Consider the following 8,767-nt stretch of genomic DNA (forward strand, 5'->3'; position numbering starts at 1 on the left):
ACAATGGATTCATTTTCTCGCGTTTCAAGACTTTTATTGCCTATTTGTGTCATATATCGTTCAATGCTACGAAATTCTTTGTGAATCAGTTTCAAGGGCAAAGAACAACTTACTCTTCAAGTCTAAGAAATAGTTCAAGAAATGTGGGAGGCATTTCGTAATTATGGCATTATTTTCAATGTAAATATTTGATAAGGCATGTTGTGCAAGAAATAAATTCAGAATAGAATGATGATTATCGTACGAAAATTGATATTTAATCATTGTCATTGTTAAAACAATTTAGATTTTTTTCTTTGTTTAGCTCATTGTTAACATACATAACATAGGTAAATTTCTTATTTAAAACACAGTGCCATACTTGTAACTATTTTTCAAAACTTAAATTATTTTTTATAATTAAACCACTACTCGTTGGCCTAACATCCATTTTTTCTAAGATGTACCTATAAAAAACAGAAGTATTTGAATTTAATCCATCAATTTTTAGATAGGCTTACTGATATTTAAAAATCAACAATAGGAAGTAAACTATATACGAACTATATACTCGTATTTATTTCCATTTCCATATCTAATAATTTCCGTTACGCGTAAATTGCTTCTTTGCATGTGAATATTTGTGTAAAACATTCTTTATTAATCGTATATTCAAATTCACAAAGCCGCAAAGTAACTTTTTCTTTACATCTATTATATATTGTTGATTTGCATTTAAGAAACTGATTTTTAAACCGTATCCTTACGAGAGTCGATGGAATGCAAATATTACGTGAAATATGTATTTCTTCCGGAGTTTCCCAAGGTAGTGTTCTTGGTCCGCCGCTTTACATTATATATACTGCTGATATACCTACAAATGCAGAAACCATGATTGCTACCTTTGCAGATGATACGGGAATTCTAGCTCAACATGACAACCAATTGCTTGCCTCGGAAATTCTACAAAAACATGTAGATGATATAGAAAAGTTAAACTCTAAATCAGTTCACGTTACTTTTACATTACGGCAAGGTTCATGCCCCCCTGTTAGATTGAATGGTGATTTGGTTCCTATATCCAATGTAGTTAAATATCAGGGAACACATTTGGATAGAAGACTAACCTGGCATGAACATATTCTAAAAAAGCACCAGCAGCTTGAATTAACACGTAGGCAACTTAATTGGTTAATGGGCTGGAAATCACAAGTCACAATAGAAAATAAACTTCTAATATACAAGACAATTATTAAACCAATATGGTCCTACGGCCTACAACTATGGGGTGCGGCCAGTAAATCGAACATAACTATTCTACAAAGGTTCCAAAATAAAGTTTTGAAAGAAATCTTGAACGTTCCAAAATACGTTCCCAATTGGTTGATACATCAAGATCTCAGAATTCGAACTATAGAAGAAGAAATTAGTCTTTACTGTTCCAGATACAAAGGTCGTCTAAGTCGTCATCCAAACGAATTAGCGTTAGATCTGCTCAAGCCTTTACCACTAAAGCGTCTCAAAAAAAGAATCTGTAATGATTTACTACAAAATATCACATAACATTTGAGAAGAAAATATGTATTTTACTAATTTTTTTAAAGATTTATTTAATAAAAGAACTAAGAGAACTTCCATAATGAAAGTGTTTATTGAATGGATGGGCTGCAAGTACTTTCCAATATTGATCTGATGATGCATATGCAAATAATATTGTATACCAAGAATCTTGGTAAATGTGAGAAGTTCTCCAAATTAACAAATAAAGTGAAATGTATGAGCTAAAAATCTAAGTATTTATACGGTAAATTTACATGTTTTTACCTTAAATTCGTTACGGTGGTAAAATTGGCATGGCGATGAAATGCAAAAAGACTAGTTTTCGTCGAAAGTATCAAATTTGAAAACAATAAGAGTAACTCGAACGCGAGAACATTAAGTACACCATCATGTTAATTTTCGATGAAGAGAAAGGCCAAGTCTGCAAATCTCCGGAAGATCATGTGATGGTCAGTAAATTAAAACAGAGGCGGATTTTAATAAACAACATTGGTGTAAGTGTCATTTTTTAAAATTGAGGCAAGTTGCATGAACTTCTTGATATGTGTGAAATATATTTAAATTCGAAAATCTTTACACTAGCATTGATGGCATTAGCAAGATTTTAGAAAGTTTAGTAATACCTTACAAGGGGAACCCTCAGGTTTACTCTTCTGGGATTTTGATGAAACTTCGCATGGTGATAGAGTTGATAGTCAAACCGAACCCCATAAAATATTATAGGCCTACGAGACGTGGTTTAATTATAAAAATTAATTAAAGTTCCAAAAAATGCCCTACGCGCTATGTCTTCTAGTTATAATCATGGCGGAATCAAGTTAGATTCCAGTAAGTTTCTAGTTACTAAAATCCACTTAGAATTTACTAAATGTCCTGAATTGGACAGTTGTAAATATAGTAGTGAATAAAAACATTTGTAAGCTTTTTAGTATATATTATTCGTAATCAATTCATTAAGGCCAACTATTGGGTTCTTGTCTAAGAGGCGACCTTGTTAAGGAGATGGATCATATCTGCCTATGTAAAAATAAGACTCTGTACTTATTTAATTTAATTTCTAGTTCGATTCTGATAATTTATAATGATTTCAAATTCCTCTTTGCTTTTAAGATTAACCATAATAATCTAAATTGCGTTAAGATGCTAGTTGCTTTTTTTATTCAGTTCAAAAGTGAGAGACATGTAATTAAATACCTGTCCAGAGAAATGACGGAAGAACCATTTAGTAAATTATTTCTCTATCGTTATTATATAGCTTAAATAATATGTAAGTCAATTAATTGCTACTTGGGATTAACTGGTAATAAATTATCACATTATGTATAATGTGATTTAACACGTTGTTAAATTTATCGTATTTAATAACACAATTCTCAGAAATTTTCGTATACTTTTACTATTTCACTTCACTTCAGCATCAGTGATATTTATTTACTTCCAAAACGTTATATCAAAATTTCACTCAAAAATTTTCTTGCTCTGGTAATAATTGAAGAAAAGGACTTAACAATATCTCCCCAATTGAAGGTGGAATAAATTTAAAGCACCTATTGGTTTTTTATCCTATTCCTCCTTTTGTGCACTAATAAAATAATAAAAATATTTATTACCAGTGTATTGAATTCATACCAATTTATGAATAAAACCATTAAATACTTGTTAGGATATCTATATTCACCACATGCACCTAAAATTATACCACAGGCCTACTAATACAAATTCTCAATCATTACGTTTCACAATTGCATAACCAGGAAGATTTACTATTTGCAGTTTTATCGACATTTATACTGCATCAATTTATATTATTTCATTTTATTATTAGTGTAATACGATGCAGTTTATTTTTAATAAATAAATCAGATTATATAAGCAGCATCTTCGATTCATATAAGTGGACTGAAAGGTGTTCCATGCATTTCTCTAACCATAAATGTGAAGATACTGATATATGTTAATAACAAGTTTGTAGATGCAAATTACTAGTATAGGTATTTGCTAGAATTGTTAGAACAGTTTTTTTATTCTTATCAAATAAATCAACTTATATAAGCAGAATCTTCAATTTATGTAACGAATTCAGTAAGTGGACTGAAAGGTGTTTCAACAATTTCTCAAATCGTAAATGTTAAAAACAAGTTTGTAGACAATCTTTGAATAAATTATTACTATAGGTATTTACTTAATTTTTTAGGGCTACTTTATATATGATGAATATTTATTAAGTGAAAGGTTATTAAATATGTTTAGGTTTTAATAACCTAGGTATCTTTCAAATCTTGCATTTGGTTTGCATCATCATTAGTTCTGTAAATGATCCATTTTATGCAGTAATATGATTGTAGTAGAAATTTTAGGCTCAAAGTAGATCAAGAATGGGATTTATATAATATTGTTCGAGTAAGGCAACTTTTTTTTGATATTTGAATCTATTAGAGATTGGGCATCCTGGTATGAAATCATGCAACTTGACTAATTTTATCCACTGGAATGATTTGCCTTATACTTTGTTTTATCATGAAAGACGAAATCCTTCAAAATTATTGCAGGAAAAGTCTAACCTTAAATTTACCTCATCAATATTCAAAAACCAAAAAAATACAGTAATATAAACCAGTTATTTTTATAGGCCTACACAAGAATATTTATTACTCAAGGCTATTCCGACTTGCTGCAAATTTACTTTCAATATTTTACGTTCGAAAATAATTTGTTTTACTCCTATATAAGTAGTTATTATATTTTATGTGTCTTAATGTGTTCAATCCTAAAAATGCAAAATTGCACATATTGCAATTAATAAGCCATTTATAAAGACACAATTTATTAACTTATAAATCTTAAATTTATTGCAACTACATAAAGACGTTTTTTTCTAATTCATTGCTCTTGATTTCATTAACGATATTTATTGTATAATTAATGCTGATTGAATATTAATTGAAGTAATAAAAGTATTTATATATTAAAGTTTCCATAAAAATATTTAATAAAATTGGTGCCTTTATTAGCTATTTTTATGAAACTAACTTCAATAGTTTATTTGTCCAAAAAAAAAACAGGAGGTAGACTTAAAAAGAAAATCTAAAGACAAGATATCAATAAGTTTTAAAATCAGTACTTGTTTTACTGAAACAGTAGGTGCTATTTAAGGAAGTAAACTTATTTTTATCTATTATCCAAAATTTAAAATACTTATCCAAAAAAGCTAGGACATAGGCTTACAAGAAAAAGTGGCACAACCGTACCCAGTCTTCCCTAGATTTGTCACACTGGCAATAATAAGTAATATAGAAAAAAAAATACCCTAAGCTCTAACTAATTTATAAACTTTTAGAAGAAAAATTTTGTTTGTTCCAATTTCCAAGTTGAACTTAATCGTTTGACACCAAATTTGGTAAAATAGTGTATAGGTGTGTGTGAGCCAAAATTTGACCTTTTGTCGATGTTGTCTTAAAAATCTGCATCGTTCATTTATAATTAGCAGATTTAAGTAATTTTTCTTGTCTGCCAAAATTCTTGGTTTGTTCACCAAAATTCTTGGCCTAATTTGGAAAAGTCAAAAACTGTTCGAAGGGTAACAATTGGAACTTGTAAAAGACCGAATTTCCGTTTTTTGTAATTAATCGTAGAAAATTTTATTATTGACGTTTAAATGAACGACGAGGAATTACCATATGCAACTTCCTCTGAGACTCATCTCCTAATTTTTTTCTCCTGGGAATCGATTACCTAATTTTTCTCATCTCAGTCTATAAAACCAAACTATTTCAACCAGAAATGTTACACTATATACATTAAACAATTTTATAGTTTCTGCGTGTCTATAACAAAAAAATCGTTACACGAAGTAACTCGGAATCTAATAAGAAATTACTTTTTGTTCACACTTAATTGGTGAGAGTTTGATGTTACATAGTGTTACGAAACTTTCGCGATAGTTACCTTGCGGATTGTCGAATATTTGAGATTATTGAGAAATACAAAGTAGCAAAGGTAAAGATTTTTTTCAAGAATTTTTAATTAACTATGGAATACTTAAATTTAAACAGTTTTTTGATAATATGATTAATGACGCTTTAATTTAAATTAGAAGATGTTTTGAAATGGCTTGAAGTTGTAGACATTTATTTGCAATAAATTCTCTTATGCATATATAACTCTGTATATATTACATATTTATATGTTTACTTATAGTTAAAGTCCTTCTACATATTTAGTATTTTATTTGTTGAATTAAAAGACTGTAGTATTTTTTTTTCATAGAATATTTAGTTGATCGTAGATTGTATAGTGCGCATATGAACAGAATTTGACAAATTTATTCACTTAAGATATGAACTTAAGTAATAATGTATAATAAGTAATTAGTAAGAAAAATGTAATTAAGATATAATAATTACAAAATATATAGCTTGCATCATAATAGTGATATATAAACATGAAGTACTATTTTATCCTGAATAAGTTCAGCAGTTAAATAGATCGTCCCTAAAGACATTTCTTCATGTAGCAATTATTTATTAACAATTTTATACTCTTCATTATTAAAATTGTGTAAGTTCATAAAGGACAAAACGCCTAACCGCAAATTAACATAGTTCCACGTTCCACGGTACATTATAATAAGCATTTGATCTGAATATGATATTTCATGGTGCAAGTTTTATATTTATGGTTGAAAGTGTTTGACACGATTACCTCGATCGACTTACTGTTCTATATAATATTCATACATTATATTAGTACTAGAAAGACAAACTTACGCAATATTGTGAAATACAAAGTACATAGATACATTGATACTTTTTTCCAAACATTTAAATTTCTGGTAAATTAATAAAATTAGCAGCAGAAATCCTTGATATTAAATGATCAGTCTTACTCCCAAGTTTGTAATTGCATTTACTTTTTTATTAGAGAATTGTAGAAAAAGATTCAAAAGTAACCATGAATTTTGAAAAATAGTTTTTATACAGGGTCATCTAAAAAAACATTTTTTTAAATGTTATAAGAAAACTATTAGATATTTTCTCTCACTTATTTTTTATTCGATAGTACAATCCTTAAGGTCAATAATAAAAAATAATTAAAAAAACACTAGATTAAAACAAAATTAAAAAAAAAAGTTTGATGGCGGACCCTGTGCTATTTTTTTACAATTTTATGTAAATACAATTATGATTTATAATTTGCACTTGCGCCCTTATTATCAGAGCTTTTTTGAAAGAAAACCCTTACAGCAAAAAGTTAACAGTTAGATGTATTTTTTAATTTCTAACTAATCTAAACTATATACTATACTTAAAGATAAGCCCCCCCCCCGTATTATGGGAGAAACAGTATTACGCATGATCGTCCTAACAGGGTTCTAATTTATATTTAATTTATATATCTTATATATAAAATTCTTCTGTAATAATGTATAAATTGATACTCCTCCTAAACGATTATTCGGATTTTAATGAATCTTTTCAGAGTTTGTCGAGGGAAATTTTCAGGATGTGATGAATTATAAAACTATAGTAATATTGTAGAAATAAATGAAAAAAATTGCAAAATACAGCATATCATTGTTTGACATTGAAAACATTTCGACACTTGAGAACTGTCATCTGCCAAAAATGTCGATTCACTTGAAATTTGAATTTAATTTAGGCTAGCCTAGGCAATATTAATATATAATATTCACATTCATGATTATAAATAAGAAAAATGTAATACCTACAATATTATTGCCAAAAACCAGCTGAGATGTGCCAGAAATTAGAACAATATAAGATAAAATTGCATATGCATTATTTTTGTAAACTTATGCATGTTGTATTTTGCTTTACTTTACTAAATTATTTAAATACAAAAGAATATTTCTACTTATTGAAAAGATGATTTAGAATTTTTTTGGAATGTAATTTAGAAATTGTATTTGCCAAAAAGCTACTAATTAAGGGTACGCGATCATAAAAATTACTGACTATTATATAATACATAAATTACTGAAGCAATAATATTGGTTGGAAACTAGTGGGGTGGGTGGCATCGTGCCTTAAGGCAAATTGCTGGAACTTCCCGTACCGTAACGAAATGTTCGAGGAATAATGAATGTTTTCAAATAGATTATTAAAAATTAATATTGTAACATTGTCTAATATTTATAAGAATTATATAAACTGAATTGCTGAGTTGAAATTATTTGTTTAAAGTATATTAGAACTATAGTCAGAATTAAAAATAAAATCTGAATTATTTTCGATATACAAAAAATTAAAAAAAAAAAAAAATAAAAAAAAAAAAAAAAATGGTACAAAATTTTTTTTTCCAAAATCAATTATTTTGTTAAGACAAGCAGAAAGTTCTTTGAATCAATTGAATCGGACGCTTAGTTCTCTCAAAAACTGCCATTTTTTGTACATTTAGCTCTGTATCTCCGAAATGGCTGGGCCTGCCTTTGCGAAAAACTAATAACCCTTTCTCCCAATCATTACTAATGGAATGTTTTTTAGATAATTCAAATCGGATGCTCCGTTCTCTCAAAAACTCGATTTCTATTTTCTGCACTCTTTGCTCCTTATCTCCGTAACTGCTGGACCTGTCTTTGCCAAAAACTAATCAGCTCTTCTCCTTATTAATAGGAATCGAATGTTTTTTAAACCATTCAAATCGGTTGATCCGTACGCCCGAAAACGTGGACGAAAATTTGTATCCATACATACATACACACACACACACACACACACACACACACACATCCATTTTTTCTGAGGTATGCCAAAACGTTCAGAAACCTTCAAAACGTCGAGAAATGTAAAAATTTTCAATTCCGATTTTCGGCCCATTACAATAACTTACCCTACGGGAAGTTAATAACAAAGGTGATTTTGTTCTTTTAACGTAGATACTATGTATATTCTTTCTGAATTTCTTATACTGATAAAAAAACTACAGTTTACAATACATATATATCTTATGCTAAGACAATAAATGGAAGGGCATTAAATAGAATATTAAAAAGTATAGGCTAAGATATTAAAAAAAATTGGAACTTAAATTGTAGAAATGGTACAGGACAACGTCTGTCGGGTCATCTAGTATATATATTTATATATATATATTTATATATATATATATATATATATATATATATATAACAAAATGTTATTCGGGCATCCATCCATAATTACAACAAAAACAAAGGCAGGTTTAAAATGTTGAACTTACAAATATTTAG

This window comes from Ctenocephalides felis, unplaced genomic scaffold (assembly GCF_003426905.1).
Source record: "Ctenocephalides felis isolate EL2017-DRISC unplaced genomic scaffold, ASM342690v1 CF-g0.4_SCAFFOLD_03376, whole genome shotgun sequence".
NCBI lineage: Eukaryota > Metazoa > Arthropoda > Insecta > Siphonaptera > Pulicidae > Ctenocephalides > Ctenocephalides felis.